The sequence below is a fragment of the Lampetra planeri genome, chromosome 3, assembly GCF_965212315.1.
Source record: "Lampetra planeri chromosome 3, kcLamPlan1.2.h2, whole genome shotgun sequence".
NCBI lineage: Eukaryota > Metazoa > Chordata > Hyperoartia > Petromyzontiformes > Petromyzontidae > Lampetra > Lampetra planeri.
Window position 1 is genome coordinate 20,504,826 of NC_136109.1, and position 16,703 is coordinate 20,521,528.

A 16,703-nucleotide genomic window follows, 5' to 3' on the forward strand; every position below is an offset into this window, starting at 1 on the left:
ACTCCTCGGAGCACACGAGCTCGAGTCGAAACTTGTGTTCGTATTTGTAGACTCCTTTTGTACTAATTGTTTGCTTGTTTACCACGTTCGATTAATTAATCGAATCGCCAGTGGCAACAATACATCGATGCCAGTCTTAATATTGGATCGATGAATCGGTTGCACGCTGCCTCCTCGCATTTAAAGCACGTGGCCCGCATGGGCGGGGAGGTACGTGTCAGAGCAGAGGAATGTGTCTCTGACAAGTCGAGAAGGTTCCGTTCTGCATTTTTATTAAACTTAAAAAATAAACACTTTAACAAGCTGGACAAAGTTTACATTCAAAGTGGGAGTTGTGTTTTGAAGAGGCGAACTTTAGATCTGTTTTTTTTGTATAAATCAAACTGCGGGTTTGTTTTATTCTTCTCTGGCCATCTGGAAATAATGATGGTTAACAATCACGTGTTTGTTAACCGGACTGATTGGATGCAAAGCTTCGAATAATCCACCTCGAAAATGGGTTTTGAAATCTTGTTTTTTTTTTATAAATTTGTCCCGCAAGATTTGTAACGCCACCAAACTGGTTATGTAAGTCAGACAACAATGGAATTGATGCGACATCATTATTACGACACATTGTGGATACGTTATTACATTTTGTACATAAACAACCCCTTATGTCAATCCACTGCTAGATCACACACCGTGGGAGTTAGTTGACCATACTTCACCACGGTGGTCAGTGCGGTTTGGTGATTGCGAGAAACACAGACGTTAAAGAACATCCAGTACAATTTATTTTATTGCAACAATACTCGGCTAACCAGCGCGTAGCCTCACACCAGCCTACAATAACCTACAACGACCTTGATGTTGGTCACCCATCCCATCACTACCCCAGGCTAAAATCTGCTTGAGCCTCCGAGATCTGACAAGACGAGCCGCATTCCAGGCAATCTGGTCACAGCCCCCACCCATCCCCAAAATCAATCAATCAGGCACACATCTCGTGGCTCATTAACACGAAATGTGTAATTGTCCCTGATAGCCAGCACCTCCGATTCGCACGGTTGGCTACGTACGATGCGAACGAAGTTTGACATACATATGGACGGCACACCTGACGTCACGTCACCATTTCACTCCTCTACACATACACGGCCACTCAATGAAGAACGGCGCCAAGCCATAGGACAGGCGAGAGTGGTAGAAGCATGGGGCTGGCTAAATGGGATCCAGGAAAGGAAAGGAGCATGAAGAACGGATGAGGGAGAGAGGGCTGTTAGGGGTGGAGAGGGAGCGAGGGACAGGATCGGCGAGGAGGATGAGGCTGTTGGAGGGACGTCTTCCCACGTGTGTGCGTGTGTGTTCTAGTGGGGATCTTTGAATAGAAAGCCCTTCGTCGAAGGTTGCCTCGTCCGGACTCCCTTTCAAATATAAAGTGCACTGAGTATAAATACAATTTGGGAGTCGTAATATGTTTTTTAAAATCCAGTTTGTACTGTAACTGACACGGTTTGGAAATCGCATGTTTACATTGCATCATTGATATAACTGATTCACGCCATGGGAATGTGGAATTCCCACCGTTTTCTCTGGATACACTTATACCCCCCCCTCCCCCACGTTTGTGCACCTCGCCTTCATGGACACTGACCAGTGTGACGTGAGGAGGCTCTCATCCAGCAGTGGATTGAACGTGAAGATGCATCAATTTTTTTTATTTGTCCCTTCAATGTTCTGTCAACCCACTTTTTTGCACCCATAGTCTCGGATTGTGTTCTGAGGCTGAATGCCTTCTGAAAATCATCAAACGGCACATTTGACATTGTCCAGAGACATGGCCGCGGTCATGTTTATGTTGTAAAATCTGAGCCAAGGCAATTGTAGAAGGCTTGTGGTATAACTCGTAGGCGTAAATAAGAGATGTTTTCCCAAAGATAGGACGTCCTTTCGTGATCACCAAAATAAGTTGTTATATGATGCGCGTGCCTGGCGATAATGGGGAAACACACAAAGACGAATATCCCCCATATCAGAATAAAATCTTTATGCACACTGGAGAACTCCGATAAGCTGTGAAGCTCTTTTTCACAGATGTCCAGGAGGAGCGGTCAAAAAGTTACAACAACAAACATCGCCTTTTGACAAACTGTTCTGTTAAGTGCTGTTTGCGAGTACTTATATGACTGCTACTGCACACCAGGGTAGTGGGTGGTCAGTGCCACACCCGGCCGCCTTTGTCTCCCCAGTGCTGATGTTTTCACGCCACACCAGGTGCTTATTTAAGGCTGAGTCGATCTAGGGGATGCCCAGGGCCGGTTCAGAAATTGGTTACCACCTTAGATAGCAAAGTTTTAGTTGTACGGATTTGTTAATATGACCAAATAAGAATGAATTATTTGAAAACCCACTAATTTCACACAATTCAGTTTACAACCGACTATGATCCCACTGATACAAGATATCTCTCTTTCAAGGGCTTAAAAAGGTATAGCAACAAGAGCACATTCCAATTTGTGAACAAAACTACACAGGAAAGGGGCCGTCCATAAATGACGTCACGCACCTGGGGGGGGGGGGGTCAGACATTTGTGCCGATGTGTGACGAGGGGGGTGCGGGGTTTGAGAATGTGACGTCAGATTAAAATGCGCAACTTTAAATAATTATAGACAACACGTTCTACTTAATTAATTATACTTTTTAATAAATGTTTTCTCCTACAACATCAGAGTGCAGCGCCACATTAAATACGCCCGACAATGTTTTATATTTTGGTATTTGGGGGGGGGGGGGGGGCAGAGCTTTGTGACGTCATATTTGAGGGGGGGTCTGACTTTTTGTGACGCCGTGTGACGAAGGGGGGGGGGGGTCAAAAATCGTCCAAAATCGCGTGACGTCATTTATGGACGGCCCCATAGTGTTGTAAGTATTTTTCGATTTAAAGCTTTCGTGACTGCAGGGATTCATCTTCTTGGTTCTTTCGGTAAAGTCACGTAGAAGGGAAGTAATAAAATAATAAAAATAAAACATAATAAAACAATTCTCACGACGTTTCGGCCACAACGCAAGCAGCCGTCCTCAGGCGAAGAATGAGAACATTATCAAGCTAGGAGCTTATATAGGTGTTGCGAGGAGGAGCGCCTTAACAAAAGAATGTGCATATGAAGAGGAATTTAGCATACCAATGGACAATGCGTAGGAGGTGGGCGGAGGGGTTTCAAAGTCCCATTATGCCCATGCATTATGCAGGATCAACAGCACCACGGGGGGGCGCAAGGAACAGCGTTAATAAAGGAAAGGAATGTTAGTGATATGTAGCTGCATTTACCAAACAACCACGTAGAAAACCAAAGTAAAAACTACATAAAAAACTAAAATATAAACTGAAACTTACTATACTCTACAATAAGCTGAGTTACTAACAACAAATAATAAATTACAATTCTACGTCGTAAGAAGTATATAATATACTTCCATCTAAACTTTATTCTCTTAGCATATACAGTACTATATACTGCCATAGATAAACCCAACATTAAATTATATACTGTATTGCTGTAAACCACCCTATACTTTATACATTTTAATATAACACTATGTATTATTCAACTCACCCTAATGTGTATCGAAATGGTTTATTACGTCCTTCCAATGATTGCTAAGCCTGAATCCATCTTCTCGGTTAAAATTGTCTCTGTGTTTGTATATGTGAATCGCCTCATGAACGAATCTCTCATGATAGCCAGATGGCTTGCAGAGAACCTCCGTCTTGGAGAAGTCAATGTCATGTGAGCCCACTGAGTTGTAACAGTGGTCTGCCACGGCTGAGGTGTTTGTCCTACCGTGTTTTAGATCAGCTTTATGTTCACGAATGCGGTCTGAGACGTGTCGTTTGGTTTCCCCAATGTAACTGCTACCACAGAGGCAACTTAGTTTGTAGACGCCAGGGTACTGTATGTCTGGAATCACATCTTTTACAGATGGTACCAGATCACGGATTTTATGTACTGTGTTGAATCGGACCTGGATCTTGTGTTTAATCAGGATTTTGGAGATCTTTTTTGTGACCCCAGCAATGTAGGGTAAGGTGATGGTCTTGAAAAGCTCCTCAACAGGATCTTTCTTGATGGTTGGAGTGATGGCTTTGCGGATTGTGTAGTCGGAGTAACCATTAGCCTTAAGAGCTTGGCGTACGTGTTTGAGTTCCCTGGAAATGTGTTCATGGTCGGAGATGCATTGGGCTCTATGATATAGAGTCTTGATGAGGGAATTCTTCTGGGATGGATGGTGGTGGGAATCCGGTTTTAGATAAGCATCCGTGTGGGTGGCTTTCCTGTAGACAGAGTGGCTCATTGAACCATCAGGTCTCCTTTTGATTAGGACATCCAAAAAGGGTAGCTTGCCATCATTTTCGACTTCCATGGTGAATCTGATGGCTGGGTGTATGGAATTGATGTGGTCGAGAAATTGGTCTAGAGCAGGCCGGCCATGTGGCCAGATGACAAAAGTGTCGTCTACGTACCTCTTCCATAAGGTCGGGCGTAGAGTGGCAGTCTGGATGGCGTCCGTCTCAAATTTCTCCATGAAGATGTTGGCTACAACCGGAGATAGGGGGGAGCCCATTGGGGTGCCCTCAATTTGCTTGTAGAAGGTTCCATTCCAGGTGAAGTATGTATTGGTTAAGCAGTGTCTCACCAGGGGGGGTACCCCAGCATTTAAAGAAGATACACCTCTTCGTCCCATTGTCTCTACTATCAACTCCCCCACTTACAAACTGGCTCGTTTTTTGTCCGAAATCCTACGGCCTTTCACTGGAAAAACCACCTCTGCAGTACTAAACTCTACTGACCTGGTATCGACAATCAAGGGGATTGCCCTGTCCCCAGACGACCTGCTTGTCAGTTTTGATGTGGTTTCCTTGTTCACAAAGGTGCCTGTGCCTGACACCATCGCAATCATTGAAGACTTGGTTCATCAAGGACTAAATGCTGGGGTACCCCCCCTGGTGAGACACTGCTTAACCAATACATACTTCACCTGGAATGGAACCTTCTACAAGCAAATTGAGGGCACCCCAATGGGCTCCCCCCTATCTCCGGTTGTAGCCAACATCTTCATGGAGAAATTTGAGACGGACGCCATCCAGACTGCCACTCTACGCCCGACCTTATGGAAGAGGTACGTAGACGACACTTTTGTCATCTGGCCACATGGCCGGCCTGCTCTAGACCAATTTCTCGACCACATCAATTCCATACACCCAGCCATCAGATTCACCATGGAAGTCGAAAATGATGGCAAGCTACCCTTTTTGGATGTCCTAATCAAAAGGAGACCTGATGGTTCAATGAGCCACTCTGTCTACAGGAAAGCCACCCACACGGATGCTTATCTAAAACCGGATTCCCACCACCATCCATCCCAGAAGAATTCCCTCATCAAGACTCTATATCATAGAGCCCAATGCATCTCCGACCATGAACACATTTCCAGGGAACTCAAACACGTACGCCAAGCTCTTAAGGCTAATGGTTACTCCGACTACACAATCCGCAAAGCCATCACTCCAACCATCAAGAAAGATCCTGTTGAGGAGCTTTTCAAGACCATCACCTTACCCTACATTGCTGGGGTCACAAAAAAGATCTCCAAAATCCTGATTAAACACAAGATCCAGGTCCGATTCAACACAGTACATAAAATCCGTGATCTGGTACCATCTGTAAAAGATGTGATTCCAGACATACAGTACCCTGGCGTCTACACACTAAGTTGCCTCTGTGGTAGCAGTTACATTGGGGAAACCAAACGACACGTCTCAGACCGCATTCGTGAACATAAAGCTGATCTAAAACACGGTAGGACAAACACCTCAGCCGTGGCAGACCACTGTTACAACTCAGTGGGCTCACATGACATTGACTTCTCCAAGACGGAGGTTCTCTGCAAGCCATCTGGCTATCATGAGAGATTCGTTCATGAGGCGATTCACATATACAAACACAGAGACAATTTTAACCGAGAAGATGGATTCAGGCTTAGCAATCATTGGAAGGACGTAATAAACCATTTCGATACACATTAGGGTGAGTTGAATAATACATAGTGTTATATTAAAATGTATAAAGTATAGGGTGGTTTACAGCAATACAGTATATAATTTAATGTTGGGTTTATCTATGGCAGTATATAGTACTGTATATGCTAAGAGAATAAAGTTTAGATGGAAGTATATTATATACTTCTTACGACGTAGAATTGTAATTTATTATTTGTTGTTAGTAACTCAGCTTATTGTAGAGTATAGTAAGTTTCAGTTTATATTTTAGTTTTTTATGTAGTTTTTACTTTGGTTTTCTACGTGGTTGTTTGGTAAATGCAGCTACATATCACTAACATTCCTTTCCTTTATTAACGCTGTTCCTTGCGCCCCCCCGTGGTGCTGTTGATCCTGCATAATGCATGGACATAATGGGACTTTGAAACCCCTCCGCCCACCTCCTACGCATTGTCCATTGGTATGCTAAATTCCTCTTCATATGCACATTCTTTTGTTAAGGCGCTCCTCCTCGCAACACCTATATAAGCTCCTAGCTTGATAATGTTCTCATTCTTCGCCTGAGGACGGCTGCTTGCGTTGTGGCCGAAACGTCGTGAGAATTGTTTTATTATGTTTTATTTTTATTATTTTATTACTTCCCTTCTACGTGACTTTACCGAAAGAACCAAGAAGATGTTGTAAGTATCTTGATATTTTTGTTCTTTGATCATATCTATCTACGCATTTACTGCACGCTATTGAATTCCTGTCCAGTCAAGGACTATATAGTATCGTAATGTGTGTTAATATGAATTATACCTCATGTACTGTAACTTAAGTACTCTTATACGTGAAATGTGTGTGCGTAATGATGAACCACATACAACAATGCTCTATTCATGTTCTTAATGCAACTTATGCACAGAGGATTGTATATATAGACATGTCTTCATCAAGGTATCGATGTTTAAATCACCAGCATGCGCCTGGTCTCATGGGATCTCAGAAGCTAAGCAGGTTTGAGCCTGAGCGACCATCATGCATACTAGGCGCTGTAGGCTTCTGTGGGGCTAAGTTATTAGCAGAAGACAGCTCAGCAAAATGCTTCTATGCCACGTCTATACCCTCAAGCCCTCACCAACCTATACAGATCAGGTGTGGTGAAGTACGGTCAAACAAACCCCGAGGACCTACCCTCACCAAACAGACGATTGACAAAAGTACGATACGTGTACGGTGTGTGTACATGTGAGTAATATTTCGCACTGATTACCTACGTGTGTAATGTATTCTAAGTTAAAAGTGTATATGCACATTTAGCAGTTAAACGGGGGCAATTACTAAACGATAAACTTACGTTTTATTTGACCAGGTAAGGCTCTCTGAGCTATGTAGCTCTTTTCAGAAGCAACGTGGCCACAAACGATCGCTCAACGAAGCGGCTTATCGTGTGGAAATGTACAACAGCCAGTAGCGGCTCCTGCAAAATCTCTCAGCGGGGGGCAAATGTCTGGATGATTTATAAGGATAAGGTCCACCCATGCAAAGGATAAATTAACAGCTTAAGCATGTAAAGGCAACTTCACTTCTTTAATATTAATGAAAAATAAAGTGACTCTTACAATACATCTTGTTTGTTTTTATACTCACTATTAATACAATCCACTCAAGTTTATTTTATTAAAGATTCCACTAGGTGGCGACAAATAAAATTGTTGACTGAAACGTGCTTACGTATGCTGACGTAAGCACGTATGATGACGTAAGCACGTTAGTGCGAGCCCTCCCGGAAGCCATAGAGAATGCATTGCAGCGTCCCCCGTTCGAAAAAAAGCATCTTTGAATGTAAGTCTATGGGAACACTCTGGGCGATTCTCAGCCGGAGTGAAATAGCCCAAAAAGAGGCGGTACTCCACAGAACGTGACATGACGCTGATTGGACTATATCCAGAGGCACAGTGACGGCTAGCGTGACTCTGTGGTTGAATGACATGGGTGGTGCGTCGCCCAATCGCCCTAATGAAGAAACCGCCCCTGACAACAGCCAAATACCCTAAACGCGTGATGTCCATTCTAAATGTGGAGGGAAAAACCGGAGAACCCGGAGAAAAATCCACGCGGTCACGGGGGAGAGACTTGACTTTTAAACAACTTTTATTGCCGCCAGCAGCAAAAGCACTGGAGGCGATTTCGATATGAAATACACAAAGTCACCAGCAAACAAATGAAAATAAACGCTACAAATCCACGTGCTGTGGCGCTAAAAGCACCGCGCACAACACGAAATAAAAGGCACGTGGTTGTGGTGGTCAGAGAGACACGCAAACTCCAAATTTCCATCAGCAGGCGCCAAGGGGCGGGGTTGAACCCAAGACCTCATAGCACACCAGGCAAGGTCGTTAAAATCTCGCCACCACGGTGCCATGTCGACCCAATTAACCAGATGGTGCAATGAGATCATCATCTCGTGTGCAGGGAGCTGGCCCGGATCGCGGGACCTCGAGGGATGGCGCGGGACATCGAGGGATGGCGCGACAATTTGGGGACGCCTTCATCCAGCAGAGGTCAGAGTGTGGCCGGTGACGAACACCGCCCCATTCGACTCAGGGGTAAAGGGCGTATAGGATCTTCCCGACCCGCGTACTATTACATAATGTAGGTCTTTTGGTACTGGCAAAGGAGGTCTCCTAATGTAGGTCTATTCATAAACTTAAGTTTTTAGGACAAAATATACCTTGAATGATGTCACGCACCTAGGTCGGGGGGGGGGGGGTCAGACATTTGTGACGATGTGTGACGAGGGGGGTGGGGGTGAGAAATGTGACGTCACATCAAAATGCGCAACTTTAAATAAATATAGAATTGTTATAACAACACTAATTGTTATAACAACACTCCTACAACATCAGAGTGCAGCGCCACATTAAATACGCACTACAATGACAATAGTTTAAAGCGATTTGAAGCATGTTTTATTTTCAAAATGGAAATATAGTTTTTTGGGGGGGGGGGGGGGGAGAGCTTTGTGACGTCATATTTGAGGGGGTGTCTGACTTTTTGTGACGCCGTGTGACGAGGGGGGGGGTCAAAAATAGTCCAAAATCGCGTGACGTAATTTCCCATAAATATGCTAAATTCCTCTTGATATGCAAATTCCTTTGTCAAGGCGCCGAGCTTATATATATGCTCCAAGCTCGTGTGCTGTTTCATTCAGGCTCTGTCGCCTCGACGGACCTGGTTTTCACCTGAGGACGGCTGCTTGCGTTGTGGCCGAAACGTCGTGAGAATAATTTTATTATGTTTTATTTTTATTATTTTATTACTTCCCTTCTACGTGACTTTACCGAAAGAACCAAGAAGATGAATCCCTGCAGTCACGAAAGCTTTAAATCAAAATTTAAGTAACACGAAATTAAAAGTTCATCAAGAAGCGTGGAGAGATGCACCAATCATCCAGGAAACGGAGCGCGTCTTGAGATGGATTAATGAAATCAGCTCGTGGACAGCTGCGAGGTGGATTAAATCGCAAGATCGTGAAAGATGCCGTCGGATTAGGAAAGCCATCATGCAGCAGTGGATTGTATGTCTGCTCATCGGAGGTGATTGACCATGGCTGATGCTGATAATATTGACCACAGCGACACCTGGCTGCCAATTAGCGTGATTGTCATCATGAACAAACGCGCAAAGTTAACAAACCCCCAACTCTCTGTCGACCAGAAGTCGGCAACCTTTCAAAGAAGAAGAATAAGCATGCTTTGGGGGTTTGTCTTTGACCAAAATAGTTCGAGAGCCGCATCACACGCAGAGCTACTTGTACACACAAACACAGCAACGGATACACAGCAGACGACACCTTCTGAGTTAAAATAAACACAATTTCCACCTTAGTTAGTCCTTAACAATAGTTTCACTGTACATTTGTTGTCACCAAGACATCCCACAGTAACCCATTCCCTGCCATATTTAATCAATTATTTTTACGTTAAATTATGTTTAAGTTTATTACTTTTTTTCTAAACGGCTGCCCTCATGGGGGGCAACCAAATAGCCGCAAGACCCATGCTATCAACTGAGTTATCTTCTCCAAACACCTCTCTACATGGTCTCCATGACCCAGTCAAATCTCGTTTCCCCCAAGGCCTCGCTACTGAAACTGATTTTCGACATCGAGTGTATGAATGACCTCACTTCAGTCTGTAGTTAACTCTCGTTCCTAGTTCTAGACCTTTCTGAGTTATAGATCTGACTTCCTGGCCATGGCTCTAACATCAGTGGCAAGTGAAAGCTGAACTGGTCCTGGCCCCTCTGTTCACCAAGCCACACTGACCAGTACGGTGAAGTATTTTTCGATGTAAAGCTTTCGTGACTGCAGGGATTCATCTTCTTGCTTCTTTTGGTAAAGTCACGTAGAACAGAGCTCTGTTTCTTCACCTGAGGACGGCTGCTTGTGTTCTGGCCGACACGTCGTGAGAATTTGATTTTGTTTAATTTTATTATTTTATTATTTCCCTTCTACGTGACTTTACCGAAAGAACCAAGAAGACGGTGAAGTCTGCTCAGACGATCCACAACCGACAGCATTGGGAGACCTGCATTCAGCAGTGAATTGACAAAGAGCTGTAAATTAGGCATATACCCTTTACATTACAGTCATGCACACTTTGAAAATGACAACCAGCCAACAGATTCACCAATAAAGTTTTTGTTTAATATTGTTAATCATTTTGATGTCAATGACATACGAATGTTCGTGTGTTTAGTCGGACAAACTTTAAACCACGATCATTACAACGAAAAGCCACTAGGGGGCTATACAGCAATCAATTTCCGCATGGTACGTGAATGTCAACACCCTATCAATATAAAGCCGATTCTTGGGTCATTCGGTTAAGTCACGTAGATAGGTTCAAACTAAATAAATAAAACATAACAGAAAACTACGACGTTTCGATCGCAACGCAAGCGATCGAAACGTCGTAGTTTTCTGTTACTTTTGATGATGATTTTCTTTGAACCTATCTGCGTGACTTTACCGAAAGACCCAAGAATATGAATTCCTGCAGTCACGAAAGCTTTAAGTCAAAATGTAAAGCCTTTGAAAATTAATTGCAGCAGTCTCGAGAGTGCAACGGGGACCTGTTAAATGTGCTGTATTTTGTAACAATTGTGATGCCAGTATGTATATCATGTATATCACAGAGTATTTACCAATAACATCCAATTTCGACTCACATGGCGTACCTTAATCATGACCATATTAACCTGAAAATGAATCCCAGTGGATTCTCACTTGGTGTTATAAAGTATATTATGTAAGTGTCTCAAATTACAGGTAACACGTACATGAATCAACGGTATTGATGTCATTTTGAATGATCATGTGTTATCCAAAATTCGTGGAAAGCATTTACACAATTTTAAAGGTGAATTGCTTGCATTGGTGTAAGAGCACACGATTTCGGCTCATTCACTCTGTACAAGTTCCTTGCAACACGTGGCATAAAGTGACGACTGCCGCTTGGTCATTTTATAACCATGAAATATGGAGTATCATATGTCTAGTAGTGAAATATTGTAGTGTAAAAATACAAATGAAATAAAGAAAAAAATAGTCAGTATATAACTTACTATTAGAATAACTACTATATAATGTACATTTCATATCAGTTTGATAAAGTAATTGAAGAAATATAGGCACATATATATTCAACATACCAACGCACCTTAATAAGGACCAATTAAACCATTTTCTAGTACCTGCCATGTCAAACGCAGGAATTTGGACATTGAAAAAAATGAAACAAAAGATGAACATATTGCAAAAAAAAAAAATCACAGAGGCGCATGCTTGGAATTACACTCAGAAACTGAAAGAGGAGCAACATGGGTTACAGTACAAATACAAATTAGAGAGACATTGGGACACGCGGCTATAAGGGATGTGAGTGGGTTGGTCGTGGCCAACACGAACAACGGAGTGGTGGCCGAGGGAGGGGAAACACGCCCAAGAATACATCCACTGCAAAGATGGAGTGATAAAATCAGCTCGTGTGCAGGTGCCAAGTGGATTGTTGCATGATCGTACGGTACAAGACTGCGAGAGATGGCGATTGCTTAAGGAAGCCTTTAATCCAGCAGTGGATAAATGACGGTTGAAAATGATGTTGAAACCAATGACTTCATCAGGCCTTAGAGAGGTCTTTGCTCAAAACTTGTAAACAGAGAGTGCTCACGACGAACTTTGATATATTTTCTCACAAATTAATGTCAGTGCTTTTAACTGACTGGATAATGTAATGTTCTTGGTAGGAGCGTGGCGGCTGATATTGTCACCTGCAAAGGGCAAGTGGTCAGGACAAAGCGAATGAACAGGTTACCAATATTAACAAGTGCCTACAGCTCTTTATTACGTGCTGCCGAAAGGAATAATGAATGGTATTGCCCAAAGGTTTGAAATGACCTCAGCATATGGGGTTGGCGATCATTATTTAGTTGCAGTAGAGTACCCAAAAATTATCTAGACTTTTAACTTAAAAAAAAATTACTTTGCAATATACCGTATAATATATGGATTATGGACATGAATGACTGTGGAATATCACATGTATTATTCATCACCAGTGGATTGTTATTGGCTTCATATGTAATAATATATTGAATAATAAATGATAACGTAAAGGCTCTTAGTGAATTCGCTGCTGGATGACGGCCTCCCAGACTGTGTCGATCATGGGGGATGTGTGCTCAGGGTGGGGGCCAGGGGGGAGTCGCGGCGCTTGGGGAGTTGCTCCACGTCCATGGCACCACATCGCCCCCTGAGGTGCCCGTCCCCGTCCCGGGCTGACTGGAGCACCTCGCCTGAGTCGCTCCAACCAGGTAGCGCCGCGGAGTCAGTGGGACCCGCCCGGCCCTTGTTGCTGGTTTCGTGGGTGGTGGCTCAGCTTTCCGAGGCCCCTACGGCAGTCTCCGTCTCCATTCCAAAAGCTCCTCCTGCCCTCCCGTGTCCGCTGGCTGGGGAACAAACTCAGGGGCTGAGGGGTTTCTGTGCCGCCGCGCCCGTCGCCTCCTTGTCGGGCCGGGGCCCGCTGCGAACTTGGGCCCAGCGGGGCCCATGCATGGCGTGAAGCCATCGGGTATTGGCGGCATGGGGGTGCGGGGGTTCCGGGGTTTAGGGGTGCCCGAAGTGCAGGCGCCTCCCCCGCCGGGTCGCTCTCCAGGGTTTTAATTGGCGGACGTTAACCACCGTCTCTCGACCCCTCTTCCCGCCTTGGATCAGCACCGTTCAGGGCGAGATCTGCTGCACCACGGTCCAGGGTCCTCGCCAGTAGGTGGTCAGCTTCCCCACCTGTCCGGCCCCTACGCACGGGGTATGCAACCATACCTTAGAGCCCGCCGAGTAGAAGGGGGGCTCCACATGGGGGCGGGCGCCCTGCTCTTGCCGCTGATGGGTGGCCTCCCCTTGCTGGTAGGCCCGGCCAGGGGCCACTCGCAGGGTCCCCATCAGGTGCTCTACGGGCTGGCTCCCTTCCTCCGGTTGTGGCGGGGGAACGCCGAACAACAGGTCCGATGGTCGGTGTGAGGGGTCGGTGGAGGGCGTTGCCATCGGCACCAGCATCTCCGCGAGGGGGCCGATGGTAACGGCCGACGCCAGGATAGCGGCCACGGGCTTGAAGCGGGGACGATCCGGCTCCTGTCCCAAGAACAGAATCTGCTCCTCACTGCCCTCCATGGTGGCGCATCGCTGACGGAGCTGCACGTTTAGCCCCAGCTTTTCCAGGAGGTCGGTCCCTGCAATACACTCGTGGCATAACACGCTCGACACATAGAATTCCTGGTTACACACCTGGTGTCCGAGGCGGACCTCAAGGGTGACCCTCCCCAGCAGTCCCATCCCAGCTCCACTCGCAGTGCGCAGCGCGCAGTCTGGGGGCTGTAGGCGGCCAACGTCAACCCCGACCACGCTGCAGTGTGTTGCGCTCACGAGTGAGGCTACCGCCCCCGTGTCCAGCAGAATCCCTCACACACATGCGCGCGCTCGGCAAGGGTGTTAAATGGGGGATACGGGCAGTTTGCATCTGGCTGCCACTATGTCGTATTAATCAGATACTGCTGAACTTTCTCAGCGGCGAGGTCATCAATGATCTCCGAGGACGTGCGCTCTGCGTTAGCGAGCGCACGTCCTCGGCGTAGCTGCAGCGGTCCACGCTAGGCTGGCGGCGGCGCACGTTTAGTGCTGCCTTTGCCTCCTCATGGTCGCACGCACAGAAGCGTTGGCCGAGTCGGTGTATTAGCTCTCCCCAATGTGCTTGCGCGATTGTGGGTAGCGCTTCCACAAAGTCAGCTGCTCGCCCATCCAAATGCATATTTAGCTGCTACAGCGCTTGCGCGGCGGCGAGAACGCGATTATATCCTAACACGTGCACACACCACAGTCAACGCTAACGCGGTGGCGAGAACGTGCGCGCACTTGCGGGTGATTATATCCTAACACGATCACACACCACAGCTAACGCTATCACGGCGGCGCGAACGCGCACGTCTCCCCACGCGGTCGCTCCACACACAAATCACAGACACTACACCGATGCTCTGTGCTAACTTTTATTTACGGCGCAAATCCCGCACTACCTGGAGGGAATATTCTACGAGCAGAGCCTAGCCTACTGCTACGCAAGTCCCCAAATACTCACACGCCCTATCACGTACCTCGCAGCTGGTCTCACGGCATCGCGCGGATGCTGTGAGAGTTGGAGGGAGGATGACGAAAAAATCTCGCCTATCACTGCCTCGTAGCAGCACTCGCTGGCATCACACGGATGCTGCGAGCAGCTCAAGGAGGCAGGATGGCGGGAAGGGCTTTGCGACGAAGCTGTTGAAGAAGAGTCCTGTCTTGAATGCCTCGGGTTCCCCTTTTAATCCCCCTCACTTCAGAAACCCGGGGTCGCGTTACCCCGCACGGCCAATTGTGCGCCTATCTGTGATTCTCGCTCATTTCCCCTTCCTTACACGGAGCGTTGTGACGGTTACTTCACGACCTATTGTCTATGCACCTATACTCAACACATTCCTGCGGAGGGAGCTGGTAGGAACGTTGGGTTGCTCGGTCAATGGCCAGGGTCAACCGCGGCGTGGTGTATTCCACAAATATGCCCGACTGTGAGGGCGGGCACAAGCCGGTGTGAGTAGGTTAAACATTGAGTTTTATAAGGGCACCACGGGGTGACCAGCCCCTCCCCACCCAGCCCCACCCCTCCCACCCCCCACCCAGCCCCACCCTCCCCGCCCAGCCCTTCCCCACCCTCCCCACCCAGCCCCTCCCCATCCTCCCCACTGGCCGGGTACGGGTACGGGTACCCGTTTGCGACCCTGGTGCGGCCGGGTACGGGTAGGCCGTGAGTCACTGGTGAGTCACCGTTTGTCACTCATTTCCCAACGTCTTGTTTCTTCTCACAATTCAAGTTCCTAGAATCAACCCACTCGCGCCTGCAACATGGCTTCATCCCAGAGGTCGCAATCGGGTACCCTTGCCCGTACCCTACCCGATACCCGGCCGGGTACGGGTAGCCGGGTATCGGGTAGGGTACGTGTACGGGTACCCGTTTGCGACCCTGGTGCGGCCGGGTACGGGTACGGGTAAGGAATCAAGATGAATCAAAACCCGTTTGCGACCTCTGTTGCAAGCCAATTTAAGGGCACCGCAATGTGGCTTGTTCTGCGAGGGTCGGCCAATCTCCTGGCACCGGGAAACCGTGGGACTTTCCCTCGTGGGACCCTTTGGATTAAAACCCGTTGTGCCAGGCAATCCTCCGCCGGGACACTACTACGTGTGTGCGCTGCGTGTGTGCTCAGGGGTGAGGGCCAGGGGGGAGTCGCGGCGCTTGCGGAGTTTCTCCGCGGCCGTGGCACCACATTATATCGCAAGACTGTGAGGGATAGTGATGGCCTCTGGAGGCCTTCATCTAGCGGTGGATTGATCATGGATGATTATGCCAACAAAATTTTACTAAATACATTTCTATAAGAAGAGTTGGTTAGGCAATTAACAGTTTCTTGAACAAATAAAATGGGGACCTGTGACCGTGACATGTGTGTATGCTTTTTTCGTATGCCAGTACGAAAATAAACTTAAACAGTTATTATCTAACTCATTATGAACATAACGTGATTTAAAAAAATGACTTTTGAAATGCCTTATGCTATTTCAGTCAACACAATAACCAAAACACACAATTATATCTGATAATAATTTCAATGCCTTTTATATATATCTAAAAAAAAATCGATCTATTAAAGGAAGCACGTTTCTTATTTGAATGAATCCAATTGATGGAAACGTCATTTAATGGGATGGCTGGCACATGCGCTTTTACACACAAAGACAAAGATCCCCCGTATAACCTTAACAGAACTGTTGGGGCAAGTGCTGTTAGCGAGTGGCACCTATGAAGGCCGGGACGGCACATGAGGTGGTGGGTGGCCAGCACCACACCCCACCGCCTTTGTCTCCCCAGTGGCGATGTTTACACACCGCACCAGCTACTCATTTGAGGCCGAGTCAACCGAGGGGAGGTGTTGAATCGAACTCGGTTCGCAGCGGAGTGCGCTAACCGCTACACTACCGCTCCCCCCACACACGCACACACTTGCACACGTGCCCACAGCCCCACCACACACCGC